The sequence below is a fragment of the Bicyclus anynana genome, chromosome 8 (genome assembly GCF_947172395.1).
Source record: "Bicyclus anynana chromosome 8, ilBicAnyn1.1, whole genome shotgun sequence".
NCBI lineage: Eukaryota > Metazoa > Arthropoda > Insecta > Lepidoptera > Nymphalidae > Bicyclus > Bicyclus anynana.
In genome coordinates, this window is record NC_069090.1 from 5,109,642 (window position 1) to 5,122,902 (window position 13,261).

The window sequence follows — 13,261 nt, forward strand, 5'->3', positions numbered from 1 at the left end:
GTGTGCGTGCAAGTTTTATATTTCGATTTATGCTACACTTGATGCAGAAGGTTTTCGGTTTGACCATAATTAAGCTTAAGTAACCAATCTGTAAGAATTTTTTCCAGTTAGGTGAATTTAAAGAGGCGATGTTTAATTTTTTGTATAAGAAACGAAGAAACAAAGACTTACACACTAAATTGTAATCTTGAAAAACTACTTAACCGATTTTGGTGAAACTTGCACTGCTCCCTAGGCCTAACCTAATATAATCTAACTAAAATGATATTTCTTTAAAAAATAACTAATTCCTTAAGCAATCAGTAATTTAATATTTTAATAAACAACATTTTAATATACAAACGTTATCTAGCAAACATTTATACGCAAACAAATTAAAGAATACAAAAGATCCAATTGTGAAAACGTCCCAACTCGATCAGACAAACAGATCCCGTAAGTTGAATTGAGTTTTAAGATTAAAGAACTATGCTCCGAGCCTCAAACAGTCTAGGGATTAAAATCTTATTTTCTTGAATAATGACTCTGTTATTAAATTGTATTGTGTGATCTAGAAAAATATTCTATCTTGACAAGATTATTGTACGAATGAAAAGGTGTTGACATTTAATTAAAATCACTTTTACTTGATAAAATACCTAGGTACTCGTATTTTCATTACCTTTAGATCAAACGATATTAAAAGAAGGAAAGTTGAGCCAATTTATGGAAATTCAATAGTTAGTTAAAATTCACAAGAAAATATGCATTCTCCTATTCCACTCAAGTCTAGACTATCTCCTAAAAATCCTCGTAAGTCTAGACCAGGGTTTCTCAAACTTTCGGCTCCCCTCCCCCGCAAAGAAAAAAATAAATTTGACTGTTTGAAATGTCCTTGTAATATCAATGTTATGGGTGTGCTTGTTTCTTGTCGCAAATATTTTCAATGTTAGGAGTAATTTTGGACAATTTTAACCCTACTTCTGACTTGGTATCAGTTATCAAGCCATTTTTACGTAAATTTTTTCCTACCGTCGAATGGCGAACCCATTCGCGTACCCCACTTTGAGAAACCTTGGACCAACAACAATAAATAATAATAAGACATATGTACCTCGAAACGACCTACGTATTTAATTTGATATAAAACACTTTCATCCATTAAACAGATGGGTGAAGGTCGTTTTTGATCCGTATTAGAAACGATATAAAATATTTTTTAAAACCCGTTAGTAGTTATTCCCCGGTCGCCAACTTGAAGAAAGGGTTGAAAACACTTTTTTCGCGATATCCCGGAAACTATGCGTCTTGCAAAAAAATTGTAGCAAATTGTTTTGCGTACAAATATGTTTATGTGACTTGTTCCAAAATTACCGCGTTCAAACAAACAATTGAATTCTATTACAACAATGTAAAACTGTGCTTTCTTGTCCCAGTCATTTATTTATTTGTAATCAACAGTGTTACAATACATGAATATTAGAAGACATTAACTTACACATAAAGCCACAAAGATTACAACTATGTATAACATTAGAATAAATATAAAAATAAATAACAAATGCTACAAATTATAATTTACCAGTTGGCATTAACCTATACTATATTTTTTCAAATCTTCCAATCCTTATTGGGCCTGCGTGGTGGACTAATACCCTCTAATTCTGAGAGGAGACTTGTGCTCAACAGTGAGCCGAATATGGGTTGTTAATGATGATGATGATAATTTTTTTAAAATTCACAATGTAAGTGTAATTATGCATAAATGTGTGTGTGTTGTGTTTGTGTATGCTTAAGTGTGTGTGAGTATCTTTATATTACCACATTTATTCATTCATCACAGTTTGTGTACCACAGTGTCATTATCACTGCGGTACAGAAAATCTGAATGAATGGTTATGATTGTAATCTAAAGGTAGTAACTATCTTGTTTTGTGCACTCGAAGCTATAAAACAGAAAAAATCTTCTGCCTTCAAGTTTACGCTAGTCCTAAGAAATGAAGACAATATGAAGATAATGTGAAGGCAAAATGTTTGCTGTAATCCTCAGGAGGGCTATTCTAGGACGATGTATTGTATATTGCGCGCGTATCTTTATATAGTGTGTTAGCCAAAGAGGGGTAGAGGTGAATTCGAAACTCGCAGTTGCGAGTTATACAAAACATCGTTATAGAATAGTAATCCAAATGCTAAACGAATCTGTCGAATTTCGACGTCTCATTTAAACTACAAGTATTTTAATTCTGGACATTTCTGGAACTTTTCAGCGTCCAGCTTTCTCGAAATTATTAAAATTGAAACGCTCTCAACGTAGTTTACATTAATAATTAAACAGTGGTCCCGCTTTGAGGGCCCGCGAGGATTATTAATATTTCATGATGAATTTTCTTAAATACGAAACGCAATAAAAACTTCAACTTTTTTGTGGTTCATGAAGTGGTTCTTTTTTTAAAGTACCTAATTAACATTTCAGTTGCATATTTATAATATTTTTTTAGTTTAATTTTTTTTTTTTTTTTTCAATTCCGTAGAGGGTGCTACGATTTCCTAATTGTGTTGCTACGCGATATTGCTACGGCTTGTAGCAATCTACGCGAACAAGTCCTAAAGCACGTCCCTCGTACGTTCGCTTCCTAATCAAATACCGAATAAAGTCCGCAAGCGACCGCAGGGTATTTAACAGTTTACGTATGCCTCTGTGTATGTGTTGTAAATACTTGAATGTATAGTTGGTTTTTCGTAAAAATATGGTGTCACTTTCGGCCTAACGTTTCATAAAAATAAATTAATAACTAATATTGATTGTTTTTGGGACAAAAAATACATATTCTACAGTGACCTAAATTGTAATAAATTTTATATAATATACAACAAACATTCATACCATCAATATCATCAGGTATTCGCAAATCTCTTGAATCCATGGATTTTTTCGGTATAAAAAGTAGCCTATATGTTAATCCGAGAGCCGTGATAGCCCAGTGGATATGACCTCTGCCTCCGATTCCGGAGGGTGTGGGTTCGAATCCGGTCCGGGGCATGCACCTCCAACTTTTCAGTTGTGTGCATTTTAAGAAATTAAATACCTATCACGTGTCTCAAACGGTGAAGGAAAACATCGTGAGGAAACCTGTACACCAGAAAATTTCTTAATTCTCTGCGTGTGTGAAGTCTGCCAATACGCATTGGGCCAGCGTGGTGGACTATTGGCCTAACCCCTCTCATTCTGAGAGGAGACTCGAGCTCAGAAGTGAGCCGTATATGGGTTGATATCGATCGATCGATCGATTCATACCATCAATATCATCAGGTATTCGCAAATCTCTTGAATCCATGGATTTTTTCGGTATAAAAAGTAGCATATGTGTTAATCCAGAGTAAAATCTATTACCAAATGTCAGCCAAATCGGTTCTGTAATATTAGAAGGATTATGTTTCTATTGAAGCATGATTGCTATGAAAAGTGGTAAACAAGTTTGTTTGTTTTTTCTTATTAACGAAATTACGTTGTTTACGGCAAAGTGAAATAAGAAATTCAGTGGAACGTCACGGAAAGTTGAGAAAATGTATCTTTTAAGTGAAAATAGCGGAAGTTAAATTGAGTTGTCAGAATTAAATATTAGGTGTGTTTATCTTCTTCCGACGCGTAGAGTTTAATTGAAGTACCTGGTGTAATTTATAAATTAGATTCCATGTTCTTGTTTATGCTTTTAATCACATCGTGCGTTATTTTATAAACAAACAGGTTGCTAAATATAAATTTAAAAGAAGGTGTAATTGTAATAACATTAATGTCAGAAATAAAAATAAAATTGTTGCACACCACACTTCGCGACTTTTTTTGGGATAAAAAGTAGCCTATGTGTTAATCCAGACTATAATCTATCTCTACTTTAAATTTTAGGCGATTCGGTTCATAAGCCGAGGCGTGAAAGACTAACAAACACTCATACCATCAAAATCACAAGGTTTTTGTGAATCTTGTAAATCCAATAATTTTTTCTGGATAAAAAGTAGCTTTTATATTAATAGAGTAAAATCTACTTCCATTTCAAATTTCAGCCAAATCGGTTCTGTAGTTGCGGCGTTAAAGAGTAACAAACATCCAGACATAAATCCAAACATCTATACAAACTTTTGCGTTTATAATATTAGTAGGATATTGGTTTAATTTTTTTATATCCGTTTTTTTTACAGATTCCGAGTGCAAAATCCAGAGGTTACAACGTCGCAATGTTTAACACTGACAATTGTGAGGATAATTTAACACATTACATCATTGAATCATTATCTCATTGTTGTGGCGGATTTGATCAGCTGGAAACGGATCTACCTACCCAATTTATACATCTTTGACGACCCTTGTTCGGCTTACTGTTGAGCACATGTTTTCGAATAAGAGGAGTTAGGCTGGCCCTGTCCTTGCGGATTGGCAGACTTCACACATGTAGACAGTTAAGAAAATAATCAGGTATGCAGGTTTTTTCACGATTTTTTTCCTTCACCGTTTGAGACACGTGATATTTCGTTTCTTAAAATTCACGTAACTGTAAAGTTAGAGGTGCATAGCCCGGACCTGATTCTACTCCTTCCGAATCAAAGCCAGAGGTCATATCCACTGGGCTATCTAATAGATAAAGTGTATTCAGAAACCTAAGGTTGCCGAAGAAAACGCTACGTAGCGATAAGACTGCCTTTTGTATACCGCTTCTGTATGTTGTTTCTGTATGTTTGTACTTTTTGTTTTATGTTGTGGTGTACTAATATAGAATATATATAAATAAATAAATAAAATTAGAAAGTAGCATGAACTGACAAAATTTTAGCCGTCATAATGAGCCTTGTCTAGTACCACAGGCTCTTCTTCTTCATTGTCTAATGGACTTTTCGGAATGGATTCACGCCTAATAATTCAATATAGGAAACATATTAGACTAGGCGTTGTGAGGTATTGAGTGTGCAAAATTCGAGGATCGCATTATGTTTACAGTTTTAAACTCATAAAAGTATGCAGATTACGATTCTGCATGTTGTCAAGGAGGTTTGTTGGTACATTCTTTTGTTATACCCTACCCACTTTGAAGCAGTATATGGACTTGACAAATCTGATACAAGGCATTGGTTCAGTTTTATTAAAAATATTCAATTTTTAATCATGACATTAATAAACTAATAAACAAAACTGATACCTTCCGAAAGTACTAGATGAATTCAAATAAAACTCAATACCTCAGAGCGCCTCTATATCCGAATACGTCGTTTCATACGACTACATTGACAAAGCTTAAACAAACTTACCAAATCCGCTACACACACATCGCACCTGCGTCGTATCGATCACAACGGAGTACGTGTTTATGTAAGGTTACTTAATATTGCCTACTTTGGTGCATACATATTAGGATTGTAATTAATTAGTGTGATAATAGTGATATTATTATTAAATTCATGAAATGTGATACAAGCGGACGCCCACGAGTTCGTCTGCCTGTAGACCTCCTTAATCCGGCCCTGTCGCAAAATCTGTTCTTATCGAATTCTGCTAACTGTAAACTAGCCCTCTGCTGAATTTTATTCATATATACGTAATGCAGTTTTCGATATTTCGTGATGTGACCTTTGGCATTTAAATTATTTTAACTAGTTACTAATCGTGGCATTATACTTTTAAATAGATCTTTTCCAATTTCTGAAAAATAATAATTCACCAGATGCTGTTATTAAAGATCAGGATAGTGTGCTCTTTCGAAGGTGTCAACAATAACAATTTCCCAAATTAATTTTTACTGAAAATGTCTTGAAAGAAAAGCTCAGTGTTTCATAGCCTTTGACTCGAGTTAACAATGAGGGAGTTATAAAGACAAAGACAGAGATAAATAGTATAATGTTAAAAATTACTATATCTTTCTTTCACGCAGGCAATGAATTTATATCAAACGAAAAAGTGCGGTTTTTTTTAAAAGACAAAAAAATATATGCAGACGAAGTCGCAGACGTGACCTCGTTAATAAAAATGGAATAAAAATGGAATCAGCGTTTCCCAAAAAAGTCTGTCTACATTCATAATAAAAATGAGGTAAAAGTCAAGTTTTTTTCTGTCCCAAAAAATATTCAAAGTGGTAACGGGTCTGCAAACACGGCTACGCCGTTTTAAACATCCGGGCGGATTTTAAAAACTTTTTTAATACGCTATCCCTTTGGACTGCAGTATAACTGTGTAACTTTACTCGTAAAACAAAGAAAAGCTGCAATCTGAGTTCAAAAAACATTGGATTTTTCCAACAAACATTTTGAAATATAACTTCCTCACGAAATATACTATTAATGTAATATCAACTTCATGATTTATTATGATTATATTTTTAGTTATAGTTACTGGAAATCGTAATAAGTTTTACTACTATAACTAGGAAGTCATGTGTTGGAGTCTCAATTTGGACGATGATTTAATTAAAGAAGATCTTTTGGAACAGCCTCACACCAAATATCAGGGTGCTGGAAAGTATGGACAAAAAAGAGAACTCATGTCTACCATCCTGGAATGGCGACCCCGCACGAGTAAGTGCAATGTTGGTCGACCCCCCGCCAAGTGGACTGACGACATTAAGCGAGTCGCAGGGATTCGCTGGATGCAGGTGGCTCAGTATCGTGATGTTTGGAAGTTCCTACAAAAGGCCTATGTCCTGCAGTGGACGTCCATCGGCTGATATGATGATGATGATGATGTCTACCATCATGCCGAGTAAGCTGAACTTCTTTGGAGACCTACAGAGAGGAACTCAGTTTTCGTTTCCAAGATCAATCTTGGAAGGGAATATAATGGACAAGAGAGCACTCGATCGGCAAAGGAGAAAATTGTTGGACGACATTAAACACATTATAGAATGGACCAGACTCGACTACTCGCAACTGAAACGCATTGTGGAGGACAGGAAGGCTTTTTGCATACTGATCGCCATACTCCGTTACGGGGATGGCACCATATGATGATGATGATGTTTTAATTAACAACATATGCATATTTTGTCCAAAAATGGTCTTTATCACATAACATTAGTGACTCATGTGGAAATTCTCTCAAACGGTGAAGGAAAAACATCGTGAGGAAACCAGCATAACTGAGAATTTTCTTAATCTGCGTATGTGAAGTCTGCCAATCCGGATTGGGCCAGCGTGGTGGACTATTGACCTAACCTTTTCTGAGAGGAGACTCGTACTCAGCGGTGAGCCGAATATGGGTTGAGAATGATTATGATGACATAACGATTTTATTTGGTAAAGTTTGACATGGTTTGCTTGTCCATCCGGATTTACGTGCGAAAAAACGTTTTAATAATGACTGCCTAGATGTATAAGTTTTCATAAAGTACACCAAATTCAACAAAGTCACAAGCATCAGTTAGTAATATAATATTTAGGTGGAAGTTTAATAATTACCAACATTTTGAATTGAATTATCACTGTTTAACTCGTAAAATTAAAGAAATTTTAGCAACGTTTGTATTTTTAACGGAATGTTTTTCTTTAATTTTTCCATTTTCATTCTATGTACATTCAAAATAATTTCATTTACATTACACATAAAATGAGTAGCTATTTATTCAGTGTGGATTTTTCCCATTCTTATTTCTTGCTCCTGATTCCGGGGTTTTGTAAGATTTAATTTTTTACTATGCTGTCCACGTACCAAATAAGACGACCAGCTTTAGTCTTGATAGCTCGGTAAAGAAATGGATACCTGGCTAGATTCGCTGATTGGGAATTAGTTTAAGAAAGGCAAAAAGCAGTGTAAGGTAAGTTGCCGATTGTGTGCAAGATGTGCATTTTTAGCTACAGTTTGATATCCACCATGATGAACCATAATATGGTTGTCAGTAGGTCGTCGTTCGTCGTTATCAACCCATATTCAGCTCACTGCTGAGCTTGAGTCTCCTCTCAGAGTGAGAGGGGTTAGGCCAATAGTCCACCACGCTGGCCAATGCGGATTGGCAGACTTCACACACGCAGAGAATTAAGAAAATTCTCTGATAAGCAGGATTCCTCACGATGTTTTCCTTCACCGTTTGAGACACGTGATATTTAATTTCTTAAAATGCACACAACTGAAAAGTTGGAGGTTCATACCCCGGACCGGATTCGAACCTACGCCCTCCGGAATCGGAAGCAGAGGTCATATCCACTGGGCTATCACGTCAGTAGGTGCCGGATGACATTAATTGTTACATAGAATCTCAATTTCGTATATGTCAACTAACATACGTCAAAGTTAATGAATTACATCAACGCAGGCTCCACTACTTTATGGAGAGACGTTACGGAGCGAACCACCACGCTGATCTAATACGGGTTGGTGGGGTTAGGGTGAGAATGTCTAACCATTTAATGACCAATATCCGGTGTTTATAATAAAAACCAAGACCAACATCTTGGTGCTTTTTAAGCCACGAGGTATCTACAAGCCACACCACCAATTTCCTAACTTCAGTTTAAAATATTTACTGAAAATTTTAAAATTTTTTTGAATCCTAAAAAGCTCAATACTTTAGAGCCCGAGCCGAATCCAGAATATGTGATATTAAATGATACCAAATTATATACTTGTTTCAAGTTAAATAAATAGTGTACATAGTGAGTTTCACGAAATAAAAAAAAACTCCAACCCTAAGCAAGTTGAATTCAGGATAAAAGCTTATATGAAAAAAAACACGCATTTAGTGCTTTAATAAAAGTCTATTTGCTAAAAGTTAATAAACTTGATAACGTTGTGTATTACGTAATGATACGCGTAGGTATAACGCGTTGGAACCACCATAGAGCCATTATGGTTTATTCATTCAATTAATTTACTATTGCAGTATATTACAGTAAGTAATGCGTATGTTTTATTTGCCAATCTATCTATCGTTTCTATAAGATGGTAGAAACGAAATGTTTGTATTTTGAGTAGAGTGTCAAAATACAAAAACAATGTTTGCAATATTCTGGTTATATTGAAACAATTTTCATTATAGTTTTAATCGGTAGATCAAGTAGAAGCGGCAGTAAAATAGGTTTTGTTAAAATAGGATGTGAGCAAAAAGTCCAAAAAAACAGAATTTATTTCTTTTCGCTTTTGTCTTCTAGTAATGTTAATGTAGATACACAGTATGTTTTAAATTACTAAAATAGCAACCAACCTAGTTAAATAATAAAAATATTTTTATTAAAGTAGTCAAATAAAAGAACAAAGATGTTTTGTAAGGGGCAGAAAATATAAATTCGGTCTACAATACAACGTACAATAATATTTTTCTTTGTTAATGGATCATGAAAGCCTGAAGTATCTAGACATACCTCGTTTTATACACGTTCACTGTTTGCCAGTCTATGGTTTAGACTGTGGTGCTGTGCTTGGTGAGATTTGCACATTTGCTGCCCCTTCTGACCTCTATTAGATACTCTTGTTCACAATAATGTTATTTAAAGGGAATAATGTAATTCCGAGATTAATTTACAAAATGTTGAGTATATTTTTAAGCTAAATAAGTAAAGCTTGGTTTTACAGCACTTATAAGGTGTGGTGGGCTAAGGAAGATAGGTAAGTAAAGTCCGATACTGCTGTCACTGCAATTTTGCCGCCCCCATAATTTTGCCGCCATTTTAAATTTCAGCAAAATCAGTTTCGTAGTTGCGGCGTTAAAGAGTAACAAACATCCAAACACACAATCTTTCGCGTTTATAATATTAGTGGGATAGGTTAGTAGGATCACATTTGTATCACAGTCTAGTAGGTATACACATAATGTTCGCTTCATAACTCTATTCTCGATTATGCAGCGAGATATCTCAATTAGTCCTCGGACTAACTAGATAAGCTCGAGCGACTGTGATACAGTATTACTCAGTTATATTCCACTTGAAAAATTTGTATGATCCCCTTAGTTATCTGAGCTTCCGCTAACGCTCAAGTTCTCTGTATTTCTCGGCTTTGAGAAAGTGAAAAATACCATTATAATAAATTCTACTGATCAGTTTGAAGTGGGTACCCAAACACAATAGTTGTGTTAATTATCGTATTTTAAAGTCCCTTCTCATCCTTTTATAAGGATTATTTGATTATGAAACATAGCTAAAATTTACGTGATACAACGTCTGAGTAGTAATTAGCAGGATCCAACGATCGTGCCGCGTTGCAAGAACCAGCTCATGATTAAGGGTCCCGTATGGGATCGAAACTAGCCGGGCATACTCCGACGTTGTATCACGTGAGTTTGAGCCGTGTTTCATTATCAATTAATTTGACTAACACTCACGATAGTGTAAATTCCAATATTTTATTCAGAGTTTATATTTTTGGGATCCTATTCTTTGATTACTGTACATATGAGGGTTTATAGTCTATGCAGTAATTTAAATATCTTGACCTTAATGTAACTGAAGTAAAATAGGTAATAATAAGTAATATTACTTCTCAAATAAACTAAATCGTCCGACGGATTAGAATAGTCCGATAAAAATTGGTTTAATGATGAAACTACTTAATGATGTGAAAGCACCTCATTGGTCTAATAACTACCACAGATCATTAAGTTACTCAAACAGGTAGTAGTCTCCGTTTGGATAAAAAAAAATGTCAAGAAAATCCCAATAGTCCAGTGATTAGAAGTCAGCACTGTTCTGGAAAGCACGTCAATTCAATCCCTATCGTACTGTTAAAACCAAGTCACACTACCATCGGTAGGTAGTCTATTTTTTCTTTATTTTAAAATTGCTAGCTCAGGTATCAGAATTGCAAAAATCTGGTAGATGGAATTGTCTATTTTGTATCCTTTTTTGAGTTATGCCTCTTTTATATGCACTTTGTAGCGCAAACAAAGAACTAAATAAATTATTCTGAGTTATATTCCTTTGTTGTGTACTTTGTAGAGCAAACAAAGAATGAAATAAATGGAAGATGATAATGGGAGTTATTCTATTATTAGAATATAAAATATCCTATTAAATAAATAAGATGAAAGCTCATCAAAACGCATTATTGCGTGGAGCTTAAACGTTATTCCCATTCTAAATATTACCTTGTGCTCAGCAATAACAAAGGCTGATGATAAAGCATCATACTAGCTAACTATCTCCATATGAAATATAGGTAAGAGAATATCGAAAATATATAGATACTAAGAAAACAGAATTTCTCAGCAAATTGAGAAATACTTAATTTAATTAATTAAAACTCCGTAGACATTCCACAGTATACAATTCCATTTATTCAAATCCTACTAAAATTAATATTATTCAGCGGTCAATCCCCCACCGCAAGCTCGTCAAAGCGTTTAAAACGAGACATAAAAGTGAGTAAAACCGCAATTAAAGCTAAAATTCATCAGAACAACGACCGTAAGCCGCACGTAATAAGAGCCAGGTTAAAATTGTGATTATGTCAATTAAAAAATATCGCACGATCTCTATTGATTAATGTTTTCCCACTTACCAGGCTCTGTTGTCCCCCGAGCTTCCAATACACTGAGTTATAGCAAAGCAACTTCGGGAATATTCGTGGGGTGTACGCGACGCGCGTCCGCCTTCCTCGAAGGCTAGGCGGCTACTGAAAGCTCTTCTGTAAATGTGAAATTCACGAGACAGTTGCTACCCCCCGTGCAATGCGAGCACCGACTGCACTTATCTTTTATTCATACTCGTTCCTATAACTCCAGTCCAGTTTTGACCTTCTTCGGTTCAATTTGAATCGTTTTATCAATTAGTATGTATGGTCTGTCGTCGATTGAATTTAAACCGAATTATGTAACTGGTAAAGCTTCAATTGCTTTGTGTACGCATTAGTGTCGTTAGTTGCGAAGTGTCAAATGGTTGTGACGTGTCATCTTGAGTCCAGTGTTTTGTGGGCGTTATGAACGGACATGTTCTCAGTGCAATGAATGTAGTCATACAAATATTTTATTTTTAATAGATTCAGTTAAGTAATAATTAAATTTTTTTAGCTTTAATTAAATAAATTAATGTTCAAAAATTGAATTTCATAAATAAAATATAATTGGGTTTTCCGCGGTGACAAAGTCATGGGCTTTCGCTAATAATAAAATCTATACTATTATTTTAAATATAAAGAGGTAGTTTGGGAGCTGGTGAGTTTGTTGGGGGTAATCTCTAGATTTACTGAATCGATTTTGGAGATTCTTTTACCAATAGAAAGCTTTGTTATTTGTAAATATCATATTTCGACGAAAACGTGAAATACGCAGGTAAATTCGCAGGGCGTCTGCTAGTAATATATATGCACCTGCGCGCATGTCGCTCAGCTGTGGAGTTAATCCCGATAAAACTTAGAGCTGCATCTCTTGCCTCCTGAAATACTACCGCAAATGAGCGAACTATATATTTTATACATACTGCTCTTTAGTTTATACAACAGTTATTTCTTTATATTATTATCTGTATAATTATAATTCCGCTGTGCTTGGAAGTCCATGCAAGAGGCTCATGTCCAGCAGTGGACGTCTATCGGCTAATAATGATGATGATGAATTATAAAATTACTTATAATACAAGAACAACGAAATTATCTTGTTAATACAAGATATAAGCATTATGTTTTTTTTTCATTTTACTAAATTTTATAAAACGAATTTTATTCATATATGCGTTATATAAAAAACTGCGCATTAGTCTCGCTCAAATTAAAAAAAAACCGTTTTGGTTTATGGTTAGGCCAAAGAACAGCTAAATAATTCGATTATTCGTTAATACAAAAATAGCTAGATAAGCTTTTAAATAGACCTGTATGCCTATTTGTTGCGGTTCTTCGTAACGTTTATTATATTATTTTTCATTTAGATTTGGACAAAAAATGTATAGTCTGGAACAAAAACAATACTAAGAAAAATCTTCACCTCAGTACTCAACACACATTAGGGCAATATCTACTTTTCTTCGACATTGTATTTTGATTACCTTGACAAAAAGGATAATCTGATGTTATTGTAGGCCCATTGAAGGTCAGTTTTACCCTTTAAATGTTAGTTTTTCTTGGACACGTTTTATTCTTTAAAGGGTTGTGGTATATAAATATGTCTAGCAGTGGTGAAGGATGGAATTTTGACAAAGGTAAGCCGTCCCAAAGAAAAGAAAATTCATTTCTCATACATCCATACATATTCATGACAATAATAAATATATAATATTATTTATATACAGGTGGTCGGTAGATGTAGATGGTTTTCATAATTATATTATAAAATGTTTACGGAAAATATGTATTGAAAATTACAATAATATAAACTTAAACACT

At 34.4% G+C, this 13,261-nt stretch overlaps 1 protein-coding gene across 1 annotated transcript in view; it reads right to left on the minus strand.

Moving 5' to 3' along the window:
* LOC112042817 (uncharacterized protein CG3556) overlaps positions 1–11,623 on the minus strand; it is a 74,661-nt gene extending 63,038 nt beyond the window's left edge. Inside the window, exon 1 of the mRNA XM_024077989.2 lies at positions 11,447–11,623. The gene's annotated coding sequence lies outside the window, so the exon portion shown is untranslated. The remainder of the gene's footprint in view (positions 1–11,446) is intronic.
* Between the last annotated feature and the right edge of the window lie 1,638 nt (positions 11,624–13,261).